Source organism: Anas platyrhynchos, chromosome 4 (assembly GCF_047663525.1).
Source record: "Anas platyrhynchos isolate ZD024472 breed Pekin duck chromosome 4, IASCAAS_PekinDuck_T2T, whole genome shotgun sequence".
Lineage (NCBI taxonomy): Eukaryota > Metazoa > Chordata > Aves > Anseriformes > Anatidae > Anas > Anas platyrhynchos.
In genome coordinates, this window is record NC_092590.1 from 50,955,570 (window position 1) to 50,971,375 (window position 15,806).

Consider the following 15,806-nt stretch of genomic DNA (forward strand, 5'->3'; position numbering starts at 1 on the left):
CCAGTAAGATAGAGGGGCAAATCCTTTTAGAAGGCAAGCTTGTGACTACAGAGCATTAGATTCTGCTCTGATCTAGAACGATGGCATTACTTGCTCAGAGGGCATTACCTTCCAAAATTAACTTATCGTCTCCTGGCAACCGAACTGCTCTCGCTGGAGTGCCAAAGAGCCTTCTGCAGTGACCTGACAGAGTAGGTGATGATAATTCTCTTTATTTCCATCTTGAATTAAGGCTAGTGGGAATACTGTAACTACTTCCCCAATTCTTTTGCTTATAAAAGAAATTGTTAAGTGTTACACAGATTCTACTGGATTGTAACACAGAGGAAGAGATCTTCCCCCTGTTGCTCTGTATCTAAAGATGTGATGTAATATCACTAATTGTGTATAACCGTACGTAACTTAACTGCATTAACCTTGTCAGCACCTGCTATGACACAGGATAAAGCTTGCTGTTTTCTGTCCTACTTGCCTTCAAGCTGACATTCAGCATATGTGCAGGTTCTCCATTCCTCCCCACAGACGCTGGCATCACCCATCTAGTCAGAATCTCCGATCTACAGGAAAGAAAGCAAATCAGATCACTAGTAGACCTGGAAGACCAGATAAAAGTTGCTGAGTTGCTGAGTGGCAGGCAGATGCTCCCTTGAGTGAAGGAGGAGGGCAGAGAGAAGCAGCTTCCCTGCTGATTCTTCTGAGGGTCATCCTGAAACACTGCTGGATTTTTGGTTGGTCATTTTGGATACCCTCCCCCCCTGCATTGTGTTCTTATAACTATTAACAGCTGTGGTATTAAATATACAAAGGATATCAAAGCCTTTCTGCTGCTGTGCAAAGTCTTAGAGGAACAAAACAAACTGGTGAATATGTCAGTAGTGTTTAGTTACACAATTTCATTTCATTGCCAAGACTCAGACTTGAGCTTTTTAATAATCTTACGGGCCTACACCCTGAATATTTTTCTCACGTTGGTAAAAAGAGGGGAATTGCCAAAGTTTTTCTACAACAAAAATTTAAATATGCATGCACATACACACACAAAATACAACAAAACCTAAAAAGCTAATATATCCTGGACAAAAGCCAGAATTACCGGAACTGAGCAAGTGGTTGCATAATTTTCTGAGAACAGCTCTGTAGAGCTCATACCCTGAGGCTATGCCAGACATCACAGCAGCCAGAGATAAGGTGCTATGGATCAGAATAAAATTCTCAGTATCAATATTAAACTTTTCTCTGTTTATCTCTCATATGTAAAAATAGCAGCAGCTTCCAGGGCTGCCTTAATAGCTCTGGCAAAGGACTGTTCTCACTCTCCAACAATGCTATTAATATGGAAAACATTGAATTCTATTGCTAAGTAACTGGATGTACATCTGATGAAAACATAACACCTCTGTGCTACAGAAGATAAACATCAGAATATATATTAGAGTGTGATAGAAATAAATATATGATTTAACAAATATTTTCCATAAAGGAAAATCTACTAAAAGGCCCAAATGGTTATTTGTATAACTGGCCTTCTTTATGAGTTCTTTATCAAAACCCAATCTCTATTGCCAAGCTTCTTTTGCTTTTGCAGTGAACAAATGAACTGAAAAAACACACGGAAATCCTAAGGAACTTTGAAAGTCCAGTTCATTTTCAGGGGCCTATATACTGACTATAAACTTCTACTTATCTGAAAATATTAGTTTGTAATGCCAGTGGGAGATTATAGCTAACCTTGAATTCCCCAGGAATCCATTGAAGACTACTTCAAGGATCAGCTTCCACTATTATATTTATTTAAGCCCTGTCATCATTAAGAACGACCAAGAACATTTGTAAGGCACAAACATTTACTCAATTGGCATGGCCCAAATTACAATTTGGGGACTTCTTCCACAGTGCTTGAAGGTGTTATCCAAGTCTGGGTTAGGCTGCACACCTGCACAAGTAGTGCCAGAAACCCGCACAGGCTGGGTGACCAGCAGTAACAGGAGGAAGTGGTCAGCTTTTAGGGTAGCACGAAATGCCAGAATGGCCATTCCCTATCTCCTCTGAGGGAAAGACAACAGCTCACCAGCCAGACCATGCTGACCTACAATAGCCGGTACAAAAGGTTACTGAAATAGCCACTGCTGAGTACAAGACAGGAGCAATTTAAAACATGACATCCTTTTTGGTGCATTGTTCGTGTGACTATGCTGTTGTCAAATACTGCACCGCTAAATGAGGTTGCCTTCTCGCAGCAGGACGCCAGGCAGCATGGCCATATAGCATTACTGCCATGCAGTATGGAAGATGCCATGAAACACCTGACCAGGCAGGCATGGCCAGAATGTGTCCATACCACAGAGAGAAACCTACAAGCTCGCTGTGTGTCAGGTTCCCCAAATTCATGTGTATTTGCAAAACTGTCACTCACAGAAAACAGATTAATCACTTGAGCAGCAAATCTTTGGGAAGCTACATTAAACCGTTTAAAAGACAAGATGTTCTAATTTTTTATTAGTAGTTAAAAGTGAATTTGGAGAGATGAACACTACAACCATCCATTACCTGCCGTTGTCAAGGTAACAGCTGCTTTAGGATTAATGCCCACAAGATAGTTTTAGTCTTTCCTCACAAACACTACAAATGCTACGTGTTAGCTGGCTACTTGCCAGTCCTTTCTTTCTTGGTGCTCTTCCCACAACCGTTATTCTATTAGCTTTTCGACAGCAGCATAGTACTGGCCCCAAATCAGGAGGGAGTTTTTTAATTGCATGTTTATACATTATTTACTTATTTATTCTTGAGCAGACATGGAATAATTGCCAATTCAACTCACATCTCAATTTCCTCATCCAGAATGGTTCGTTTCTCTTCACAGATAAATATATCACTGCTCAAATTCAATTCTGTGAAAATACATTGTTTCTCTCTATCTTGAGAAATTTTAATGAACTTTTTCTGTATTCCTACAACATCTGGTGCTTTTTTGTTTGCTTGTTCGTTTTCTCTTCTCATTTTATACCCCTAAAAGAGAGCTCTATACCTTTCCCTAAAGCAGGACAGATTTTCCCCATGAAAGGATTCCTGGCACTGAGAACTTAGTCTTGCTGCTAGGATTTTCCAAGCATTCTACAGGGCATGGCCCTGAAGACTGAACAGAGATTTAGAGGAAATTGCCTTGGAAACAATGAACTCATTTCTGTATAAATATTAAAAAGACACCTCTGGAGCCCAGTCTTTGGTGTGCGTAATAGAAAATCATTCATTAGACATATTGGCAGCTGGTGGAAACTCTGCTGACAAAAAAAGGCAGTTTCTAGGGACTTTGGTGCATTTGTTGTAGGAATTTGAAAAATACTCTATTTTTCTTTTCTTTATTTCTCTCCTGTAAGAGACTCTATTAGTCTCGAACAGCACTGTCATTTCGTGCCATAAAAATTGTCAGTGTTAACCAATGATGCAATCCAGTGTTTCTGTGACCTTGATTCTTGCTACACAGCCTCAGAAGAGCTCAGTAGACTTGATCTATAGACACTGTCATCTGATATCACTCCTCAAGTAGTGAAGAACCATCTTTTTTTTTTTTTTTTTTTTTTCTGAGTATATATGCAGGAGAAATACATTAACTTCTTAAAGCCAAAATAAGAGGTGCTACAGGAATGTATTTAACAAGAACATTCCAATCATGGGAAACATCGGACTTGGCACAGAAGGCATTTTTTCCTCTTCCAGGCAAGCATCATGCATTAATTGTTCCCTTCAACACCCAACTGAGAAAAGTGTGTGTTCAGGAGATCCTGGCATTTAGTCTCCTCATTCCACACTTGGACCATTCTGTGTAAGCTGAAATATTGCATTCACCTGGCAGTTACTGTTTCAGAGTCAAAAAGTCAATGAGTAATGACAGGTCTCCACTGAATGCTCCACTGGAAATATCTCATGTAATCCCCCTAAATGATCTTAGCCAAAGCCGGGATGTCACAGGTATCCTTCAGACACAAAGCATTGCTCTTAAAGCTTCTTCTCTTTTCCTTCTCCTCATGAATGAAAAGAAAAGCTGAACCTGCAAGAATACATTATTTGTTGATGTAATTGCTCAGATGAGCTCTAGTAGTTTGGACAGAGCTCATTTCTCTTTCCTGCTATACCGCCTGTGTAACCATCATGTTGACATAAATTTATGTAAGAGATGGCAGCAATTACAATGTCCCTAATATGCATAAAATTAATTAGCTCTCTTATCATTAATCATATTAATGTGATGTCTCAAACAACACCTCAAAAGGACTATGCTTATCTCTCAGGATATAAAACTGGTTTGTAAACAATGGTAAGTAAATCTCGGTGACATACTGACAACTTTCTGAAAAGCATGCCAAATTATTATGAATTAAATTTGAGGATATGACATCAATACTTCTAATGGTTAGAGCTACTTAAAGTAAGATCATTAATAATCCCCCCTTTCACTTTTCTTAAAATTTGATGTTAAAGAACAAGTCTTGTGGAAGCTAATTGGATCAGAAAATTACTGGATGTATTCCACAACCAGGAAAAGATGGGAAATGTTTTAGGTGGGACATTTAGCTGTCCTAAATGTCAATATGCTTGGATAGTTAACCTTCATAGCTTAGTGCACCTCTCTGTTGTAACTCTTCCATGAAGATTACCTTGGAATACACTGAAAAAATGACTGAATGAAATAGCACTTTTAGTGATTTATTCTCAGAATTAACACTTTAAGTTACTTACTCTCAGAGTTAATATTGTTCCAACAGGAACACAACCCATGAGTATGTGAGCATTGCAACATCCAAGCTAGGCTGCTGTGCTCAGGTGTGTGCTAGGCTAATGCCATTGTTGTTGGGCTCTGATTTTTGCAAGAAACAACTCATTCACTATGTTGAAAGTCATTATAAGAGGATCTTCCATTTTCAAGACAGCCTTCGATGTTAAACAGATATACAGATCCTGCAGTTACGAATTCTGCCTAAACCTCCAGTTAAACAATATTTTATTCCTTTTATGTTAGTTTATCATAAGGATCAAAATTCCTCTTTATTTCCTGTATTAGAAATAACATCTCTATGTTCACAGCTGTTTTATCTGGAGCACTAAGGAAAAAAAGAATCCAATTCCTTATCATCAAATTTACATGACTTCTGAATATGCCCTTGGGTGATGCATTTAACAAAACAAGGACAAGAAGTACGGAATTATCCTTCACAGGGCATTCCTCATCAAGCTAGTTCAAATAAATCAAGTACTGAGCACAACCCAATGCTGCTTTAAAACCGGGAAAACGATGCCTAGCCATAAATTTAAGTCTTTGTTGTATTGGCTTGCTGTCATTGAAGAGGTCTAAGTATGGAAGTATGTTCCTATTGAATAGGTACACTACTTTTACAAGCTATACCTATCACAGAATAGTATTTATGCTTGCGTGGGGCACAATCACATACTTTTGAAAGTAAAAGAGGGGGCAAAGGGGAGGAAAAGAGGGCTGCACAATGATGTGGTGTCACTTCACCTACAAGTGCAGCCAATTAGCTGATCTTTCTCATTTGTTGTATGTAGTACAATATATTTACTTCATGTTCTCTTAAAATGATACAATGCCGTCTTACGAAAGACAATAGTCAAAGGCTGGGGAAAAAAAATAAAAAGGAAAAAAAAGAACCTTTTCAAAATGAAACATAATATTAGTTATTGAAAAAGAGCACTCAGAAAGAGTTCTCCGAAAAAGGGCTGATCCCTGGACAAGTGTGTTTCAGGATGGATTTGAGGCAGAAGAGATGTGAGTAAAACTGAGAAAAGAAATTGGAGGGGGGGAAAAAAAAAAAAAAGGGTTAAGGACAGCACACCAGGAGAGACAATATCAAGATCACTAAAAAAGCAGATGAAAGAAGCTCCTCCAACCATGAGGAAATTCAGCCCAATGTGATTACCCTGATTTGAATAATGATTCTGTCAGCATGCCTTCACCTGAGTCCTGGGATATGCCTAGTCTGTTAACAGATTTCCTGCTTTAAGGTCTTGCACAAATAATTGTAGCTTCAGTATTTCTGTCCTATGGGGGCATCCCATGGTCTTTTGCACAGTTGTGCTCAATTACCTTAACTGGCAAGTTAAGTCAGCAATATGAGATCTTTTTTCTCCATCTGGAAAAACGATGTGAAGATTGTTGGAGGATTTGCAAATTTTTAATGTAAGGTAATCTTTTAGCCTGAGTTAACAAACAGCATTGTATAGCCCCACTGAAGTAATTTAAACAATACTGAGAGTATTTTAATGTAGACAAGACCTTAAAAAAGGGACACAGTTTTACAATCAACAGCTTGTGACAAGTAAGGATGCAGCATGACATATGCATATATATAAATAAATATATATATATATATATATATAAAATTTGATTAACTGTTATTTAAAAACAATCTTTTTACCATTATTGCTTACATATTATCATTAGCGTTTAAGTAATATATAGCTGCTTCCTTTCTCTGATCTTTATGAGTGCTGTGCTGCCCATCTCAAATTGAATTTTCTGCTGCAGTGCCAATGATCTTAGACATTTCCTGTTACTAAAGAACAAGAAACAAAGCACACAGGATAAGAACCTAACAGCACTGGATTTGGCTGCTCACATAAATGGAAGGACAACATTTTGCCTTTGTCTGAATAATAGTTTCTAAAATACTAGATGCAGCCTTAAAGAGCAGAGAGTAGATGACAACAACCCTGACTATACCTGCTATCAAAATTTCTTGGGTCGGTTGACTCCATCCTTGGCTGAAAGCTGAATGCTGGACAATGGCTGTAGCAAACAAGCAGGAAGCTCATGGGGGACTTTACACAACCTATGTAGGTCAGTCCTGATTAGCAATCTGGCAATTGCACAAATATTTTATTTCCTTCCACTTTACTCTGGACACAAAAGAAGAAAGTATGTGATGCAGAAGATGCTAAAAAAGCATAAGTAATATTGATCAGTGTCCTGCTACATGTATCACCCTGGCCATCCTGAGCTCAGAATTCTTCATAGAAGAATTGTGATTATGTACTTTATAGTGAAAATGATTTTCACAAAGAGACTAATTAAATCTCTAAACTGGAATAGGTGGTAGTAAGAAAAAATAATTCTTACAAAAGTTTGCTTTCTGCTTTTAATAGTAACTACCAGGCAGATTATTACTGTTCTCAACATCAGAAGAAATTTTACCACTATGACAGAGAAAGAATGCTGAAAAATCTCAAGCAGATCACTGACTCCAAACATCAAGAATTATTTCATTCTGAAATGTGAATGCCCTAAAGGATTATATGTTTGGAGTTTGCAGGTCACTGGTGATGAAAAGGATAAACAGAAGTGACATTAGACACACACACTCTTCTACTAAGTTGCTAACAAATATGTTATCAGGAGAATCCAGACTGTAATTTGATGTTATTCAAATCTTTACCCACCAAAGCAAAGTGCATTTTGTAAGCTTAATATCATCTTGCTACTTTTGTTTCTAACTTCATACTAATAATAGTCTTCCATGCTGAACATTAACTGACATCAATGACATTTTTAAATGTCCATGCTGATATTCTTAACAGCCTTGTAGGCTATTGTTCCCTAATAAATCAGATTGCCATAGAAGCCAAAGGGCCTAATTAAGATCAAGAGCCCTTTTGTGCTAGGCAAGGACCAAACACATCCTCTTCTGAAGAATGTATAAGCTAATAAATGAGAGATGTTTGATGAGCGTCGATGAAAGAAAGGTATAACCTAATGCTTACAAATTATTACTGGTACATTAAACAGCTGCAAAATATTAACATCTGCTCCTCTAGAGTCCACCATTCATTAAAACAGAAACATTTGAAAATAGCCTTTCTTTTTTCTTTTTTCTTTTTTTTTTCTCCTTTTTGTCCTATGTGATATTGGTTCATTTGGTATTTTTCAATTTGATCAAAAAAGATTAACTGCTCAATCATATTTTTGCTTTGGCACAATGCTATTCTGTCTTTCTGTCTAAAGCATGACAGCAGAAAAATCATCTTTTAAAAAACATTTTCATCAAAACATAAAGAGCATGCTTTGAAGACATTTATATACATAAAAGTGAAATGAACCCAAAGCGACTGCTATTTGATGTTAGCAAAAAGTAAAACGTATGAGCATTTGGCTGAATTAGAGACTTAATATTACACAATTATAAATTAACAAATTAATGCACAAATGCCAGCTGGATCCATATTCCTTTTTCTTTCTCTCAATGCAAATGTGAGGTGCCCTCACATCGCCCAAATCTCTATACCAGAACAACTGTTTGTGGACTGACGTGACAAATCAGATCACTAAACTAATCCAGGTTTCGAGGTGTTTTTTCATTATTATTATTATTATTTGTAAGGTTATTTTTCACTTTGGTCAGCTCACTTCTTGTCTGTAAAAGGAATGTTATGATCAATTGCATTCCTCAACAGATCTATGAATCTATAGTATTTTCTGTATACCAAATGCAGTACATAACTGCTCCCGGTGGCTGCAGAACTACAAACTGATTTCCACAATAGATTTCCAGTTCCTATATTATGCAAACACTACTTTCACTTTTTAGGCACTCAGAAGATGAAATGCAGTTTTTATTATTGGTTGATGAATAAGTAATTCTCTGAGGAGTGTAGCGTCATTTCGAAATTATTTTTTGAGATGTTTTTCCTCATTGGAGTAAGACAGAAACTTGTACTTACCCCTGATTAACAAACCTGCAATGTTTTGATTTAAAAATAATAAGATTTGAAAGATTTTATAAACTTAAAATAATTAATATGCCGTTTGTTTACGTATGTCTGCTATGACTATGTGATAATTACTGCAATAACAATATAATAATATTTTATGCTTTACAAGTATATATTAATTAATAACATAATATGTGGTGATCTCACTACATTATTAATTTGTGTGTGAACATGAGGCTCCTTTATCTGGGCTGGTGGTGGTGTGGTGGTGCCTCTGCAGGGCTCTGGAGGATGCTCTGGTGGCTGGTCTGTCAAGCCTCTTATGGCAGGCTCCAGCTCCAGCCTCGTACAGGCCAAAGCCATGGCACAGTGCTTCTGAGGCCTAATTGCCAGCACTCACTGGTGGGTCCATCATCATTCTCCAGCTGAGGAATAACCACTACTGGGCCCTTAATATCCAAATGCACATGGTCACTCCCATGGTCCTGAGTGATGAGCTGGCAGTACATCTTGTGCTGCAGCACACTTGTTTTAACATATCTGCCTCATCCCAGAAGTGGGTCAGGCTGATGTCTTGTCTTGAAACCTTTTTATATCACTGACCTGAATCCATGGCAGAAACAGCTTTGTGTCAATAAATGCACTGCCATGATCACCACTGTGGAGCTGTGAGAAGCAGTATACCATCCGGGTACATCTTGTCTGGGGTCTTAAACATCAGAGCCTTCAGGCCAATTCATATGCCTAAATACGCCAAGATCATCAGAAAGATCCATTCCCAATTCAGTTTTCCCTGGAAGGGGGCTTCAGTTACCACAGGATATGCCTTCATTTACCAGGATATGCCTGTATATCAGTCAATTACAGTCAAAGTACCCTTGACTGTTCCCTGACACAACAGCCAACTGGCACTGAATGACCCTCTGTTGCTAACGTCTCATCCTCTCAAAAAATGTAGAAAATGGGCAAAGAAGGAAAAAGAAAAGAGGAAAAAAAAAAAAGCAGTTTGGAAAGAGAAAGTGAGGAGAGTAGTCAGTCAATATGCTGAAAGCTATGGCCACTATTTAGAGGGATCTTGACAGGCTGAAGAAATGGCCTGGCAGGACCTCGTGGAGCTGAACAATGAAAAATGGGAAGTTCCTCACCTGAAGAGGAATATCTCATGTGGTAGTACAGCCTGGGGGTCAGTTGGCTAGAAAGCAGCTCTGCAGTAAAAGACTTGGGATCCTGGTGGACAAGAAGTTGAATTGGAACGAGCAGTGTGCCCTTCCAGCAAGCAGTAATAAAATAACTATGCCTTAATAGTGTAGCAAACAAGTGAGGGAACTAATTATCCTCTGCTATTTGTCACTTGTGAGATAGCACCTGAAGTAATGCACCCAAGTGGGGATTCCTGGTAGTTAAGACATTGGCAATGCTGGCAGTGGGCCCAGCAAAAATAGGTACAGGCCGCAGTGCCTGACGTACAGAGAGAGGCAGCGAGAGCAGTGCCTGTTCAGCTTCAAGAGAAGGCTAAGGGGGGATCTAATTGCTGTCCTCAACTGCCTAATGGGTGTTTTAGTGAAAACAGACAGACTTTTCTCAGAGATGCACAGTGAAACAACAAAAGGCAGTAGCCACATGTCTCAGTAAGGAAAATACCGGTTAGATGCATGGAGAAAAGAATTCATGCTGACTGTTTTAATTGGCAATAAATTAAGTTAAATTCCCGAAGTTGAGTCTGCTTTGCCCATGACAGCAGTTGGTAAGTGATTTCCCTGTCTTTATTCAGACCAACAAGTTTTCTTGTCCCTGTTCTTTCTATTTTCTCAGCCCACCCTGCTAGGGGTGGGGGAGCGCAGTGAGGGGCAAGCTGGGGCCAACCCATCACACCCACTTATGCCACGAGTGGCAAGTTCCAGGCTACTTGGTTTCTGGCAAAACCTCTGCACCATGCTGAGCCCAAGCTTGTTGCCTACTCAGAATTTTTGCAGAATGTAACAGAAAAAACTTGGAAGCAATGAGAGGGGCTTGGACACATATCAGGTAACAGGGAACAACCAAGCTGAGACAGGTTTCCCTGAAACAAGACAGGGCTCAGTATAATTTTGCTAATCATCACAGCTACGTATGGTGAACTTAAAAGTTCAGATGGGCTTCGGTGTAACTTTGCTAGCCCTACATGAATATATTTGGCATCACTTGAGGCAAAACAACTAACTAAATGGTTGGTCACAACTGCCAGACCTTAGTGTTTCTACAAAACCACAGAGGAGTTGCTGAACTAAAATAAATCAATTTAACAAATTACTGACCTAACACCATTAATAAAATAGAGGAAAATACTGCAATAACACTGAAGTTAAGACAGCTGTAGAATGAGGGCAAAGGGGTGGTTTTATGGAATCAGCATTGCAGGGAACCAGCTGCAGGACGAGGACGCGCTGACCAAAGGAAACAGTGACCAGTTGTCTTAAACTGATTTAACTCAACAGAAATAATGAATAATCCCTCTGAGAATGCAAAAAAAAAAAAAAAAAACAAAAAAACAAAACAAAAAAAAAAAAAAAAAAAAAACAAAAAAACAGAATATCATAAACCACAACATCTAGGGGGAATAAAAAGACAACTTAAAGACTACCATGGTGGGATGAGCAAAAAAGGATCTGAAGATCCCAGAATCAAAAATCAGTTATTACAGAGATGAACAGCCACCCAGGCCTCTCAACATACCAGGTGGGGCTTCCCTGGGAACCTTGTGTCAGGAGTGTGGATCCTAAGAGCCAAGAGAGGGGTACTGAGGACCTTAGTGGATTGGGACAACTCGGGGATTTGCTGCCATAACCACAGCACTGTGCTGCTAATGGCTCTGTTACTAATGCTGCTAATGTTTGTTATAGCTATCCACTGCCATTATCATACTCATTTCATAAATTGCTATAGTAATTCAATGTCATTATCATTGTTTTCTCACAGTTATCTCATCTGTTCTCTCTTAAGTATCACATAGTTAAATACTGCTAAGACATAATTGCATCTGCTCCTGCTATGCTTGAGTTACCACCCTGATACATTACAGTCTACAAAAGCTGTTAAAAATCATACATATAGAGTACAGACACAGTCTCTTTCCTCTGTGGATATCACTGCTGCATGTTCCTGTTCTTCTCCACTAACAAGGAAGCACCAACACACGGAAGAATGTGGGCACTGGTGCATGTAAAGATGTTCTCAGCTACGCTGTGTGGACAGCTGAGGTAGAAGGATGGGCGCTCTAGGTGAAAGCAATTATGAATGCAGATCATGAGTACCACACATATATGGGCCCTGGAAGGCATATTAAGGAATAAGTAACTTGAAAGAATACCAGGTGGGTGCTCTCATGAAAAAAAAAAAAAGAAACAGAGATATTCTTGTAACTAAAACATTTGGAGAGTCAAGGAACTTGGTCATAAAAGGGCTGACAAGGCTACAGCCCTACAGAAGAGGATAGCTGGACACCTCATTTAGCATAAAGAAACTCCATTCCAGTAAGTCTACATCAGACAGTCAGGAGAACCGTTTTTCTAAACAGAAGACGTATTTTCATGCAGTTACTATTTCATGAAAGCCAGTCTTCCTTTGTTTTCATGAATCTGCTTGTCCAACACTCCTATTTTAGTATCAGTTAATTTCCATTTATTATACAGCCAGTTATCCCACACAGCTGTTTTTCACCACACTCTGTGCAGTATGAGCCAACACTGATAGAAAGGCAGCACGTGTGTGGATGAAGGAGCAATGAAATACTTCTGACATCTGCTAACAAGAATAGAAAATAGAGCAGTTTATGTAGGCAGCTTAGTGAAGCTGATTTTTCTAAGAACATTTGTTTTGGATCCAACCCTGGCTAAGAGCAACTAGAAGTTACTGCCACCCAATGGCTCTGCTGTAATCCACATGTGGCAAAGTACTGACTTCTGATGAGTTATTTCCAAAGTACAGGGAAAAAAGGGAAAATTTTGAGTGGGATTCTAGCTCCAGGATATATCATTCTTTAGGGTCATTTCGCTGAATTGCACACAAGCCTAAAGTACCTTTGTATTATGTCATTTTGTCTGTTAAATACATTTTTCTGTGAAAATTCCCAATACTTCTATTTGTACTGTGTTAATGGAAAACCTGTGTACTGATGGAAAATCTATTCATTTCTGGGATAGTCTTATTACACTGATAGACACTGACAGTTCTCAGTAGCTCAGGGTTCTCTTTGCCTTTCTAGTTCACATTGCCTTACTATTTCATAAATATGGAATGGCTATTTGTTTCTATTACTGATTAAAGAAAGTTATATGGGTCTCAGAAAGATGGAGAGAATATAAAGCTAATCAGGAAATTTTCTTTAGACAAATTGTTCTGAGTTGTTCCATTAAAAGTTAGTTGTGTCATTTCAAAGAAATTCTCCTTCAGAAAATAAAAGAATACTTTGTAATTTCATTCTGGGTTAAATTCTAAAACTTTCCAGTTTTAAAACTTTTTAAAAAGGAAACAAAACACAGCATTCTTGACCAGTGAGGTAGTTGTAGGATACCAGTTATAGAAAGTAGGAACTGAGAATGAGTTTAAATAGGAAGCAGATTCTTCTCTTCTTTTTCATTTGAATGCCTCCAATGGCTAGTAAGCCAGAATTTAGAGATCATTTTCAAAGACACAACCAAGGTATAAGATTGGTGGGTAGTACTATACAATCCAGGTGATAGAATCCAGGCAATAACCTGGATTCAAGTAGTACAAATTCAGTCACCTTTCTATCACAGGTTTTCTTGTGTGACCGTGTGCAAGTTATTGACATTTCTCAGTTCTAAGTACCAAAAGTGTAACATACACCACAATGAGGGATGGAATGAGGGAAATACACTAATAACTCTGAGAAACTGAGGAAAAATCCATACAGAAGCTGATGGCCGTGTGGCACATAATTACTACTAATATCTTTAAGAAGCTCCTTTCTCTCCTTTTTCTGATGAAATTTATGCTTTCAGTACAATAGAAATGCAAAAAAGAAACGTTAAATATTACTAAACCTTAACGTATGGAAGAAACATACCGATTATCTGCATGCAGACAGTAATACCCTATGTATCCTATACAAGTTTGAATGACTGACATACAAAGCTGTGACACTTTAACACGTTAAAACCTAAATAGCCCATGAAGTGATAAAATTAGTCTCTACCTACTTACTTATAGAGCTGTTTTTCTGCCCAAATTCATTTTAGAGAACTAACACAAACTGAGCTGTGCAGCTTGTTTAACATTTAAACTAAACAAATTCAGCCCTGCCTGTTTACTCCGTCTGTTGACCCAATGGTTATTTATGGACTCATTGAGCTCTGAAAAGGTGTGGACTGATTATGTACCTTAGGGAAAAACGCACCCTCAGGTCTCAAACTCTGGATGTCTGGGTTTTGTTGTAAAGACACCAGAAATATAATTTTATATGCATACACGCACACACATATATATAACTTTATCTTGAATAAAATTATTTTAACGATCTAACAGTATGAAAGATGGCTTCCGTCACTGAATGTGGATGACAACAAAAATATAAAGATCATTTGAAAAGATGGTCTCCGGGTAAGTATTTCTGTTTTATTTTTATTTATTTTTTATTTTTTTTTAAGCCTGAGGAAACTGATCTATCCTGCAGCTTGTCAGAATACCACTGAATACTGATATGAGTATTTCTGTTCATTTAAACAGCATAAATGAATAAACATGTGAAGGGAATGAGCTGAGGCGAAGAAAAATGATACATTATTCATGCAGCTAACAACACTTACTCACGCCTAGTATAAATTGAAACCTAAAGTGCAAATCTAGGACACTGAGAAGATTTTCAGTCATGCTGAGTTATATTTAAATTTAATCTATGCCAGAAGTTCTGAGGTTATTTCATGTTTTGACATCACCACAGAAGCATTTCACACTGTAAAACTTCCTCTCACTGGCTGTGCTTTGAGAAACAGCCTTCTCCCATAAATTATGAATGTAGCAGTTTTTGCGAATGAATAGAATGAAAAAAAAAAGCTAGGCTGGCTTAACTTGAGGTGTTACGAACACGAAGTGAAGCGTATAGAGCTGGTGACTAATTTAATTCCATCTGACATGCTTCTGAAGAGAAGTATTTAAATCAAAACAAAACTGAAATATGAGCAAGTTCTCCAAAAGAGAAAAAATAAGGTTGCATTTGCAGTTCTATTTTCTTTAATGGAACATTTGTATAACACTGTTGCTGATACATGTATGCTCTATTAACTCAAAGCTGTGCAGGGAAGACAATAATTTCTACAACGTGATACATGTTTTTTTTTGCAGAAAATCATTTCTGTTTTGCAGAGTCAGGCCTCTATAACAATGCCTTTCCCAAAGATACCTAAAAGCTTCACCCACAATCTTCACTTGGTTTTAATTACCCACGGAACAAATGGCAGGGAAAAAAAAAAAAAAAGATGAAAAAGATGAAAACAGATACAGCTCCCAACTTGAAAGAAGAGTTTCATTCAGTGGGAGAATCTGGATCTACAAATTAGGGCAAGTAATTTCACCTCTAATTTTGCTTCTTTCCATCCCTGTTGGATTTTCTTAACTGGACCATACAAGAAGACTAAGCTCTTATATGAACTATCATTACCTCTGTAAGAAAGGGAGAATATGTATTTGAAGTGTATTTTTTCCATTGATCAAGCTTTATAGAATTGCCATTAAGAAATAATCCTGCCAATGAAAAATTTGCAGACAGATCCAAAAGGAGCATGATCAGACTGGATTTTTTTTCTTTGATATTTTCCAGTTCTTAGAGAGGAAAGCAGTTGTAGCTGAGAAGTTAGTTTGCATACTACTACACTGCCCTTCTGAGAATTAAACAAGAACTCCGAAATACCATGGGTGAGACTGGGGCTCCTGAGGCGGCTAAGGCTTCAAACACTACTCTGGAAGACTTTGCACATGAAGTTGGTTACAATTTCTCTCCCAACAGAGAGTGTTAGGCAAAAGGACTGAGTCAGAAAATGTGTTCTAGTTCCAGAACAGTGAAGCAGGCAATAGCCATATTTAAACACCTTACT

General features: G+C 38.1%; 1 protein-coding gene across 8 annotated transcripts in view; it reads right to left on the reverse strand.

The window, feature by feature from the left end:
- The window catches only part of TRMT9B (tRNA methyltransferase 9B (putative)), a 116,688-nt gene that overhangs the window by 47,748 nt on the left and 53,134 nt on the right, over positions 1-15,806 (reverse strand). For 4 of the 8 annotated variants that reach the window (XM_072037607.1, XM_072037604.1, XM_072037605.1 and 1 more), the window contains one exon: positions 473-557. The exons of the other annotated variants lie outside the window; for them this stretch is intronic. The gene's annotated coding sequence lies outside the window, so the exon portion shown is untranslated. The remainder of the gene's footprint in view (positions 1-472; positions 558-15,806) is intronic. 8 annotated transcript variants of the gene reach the window in all.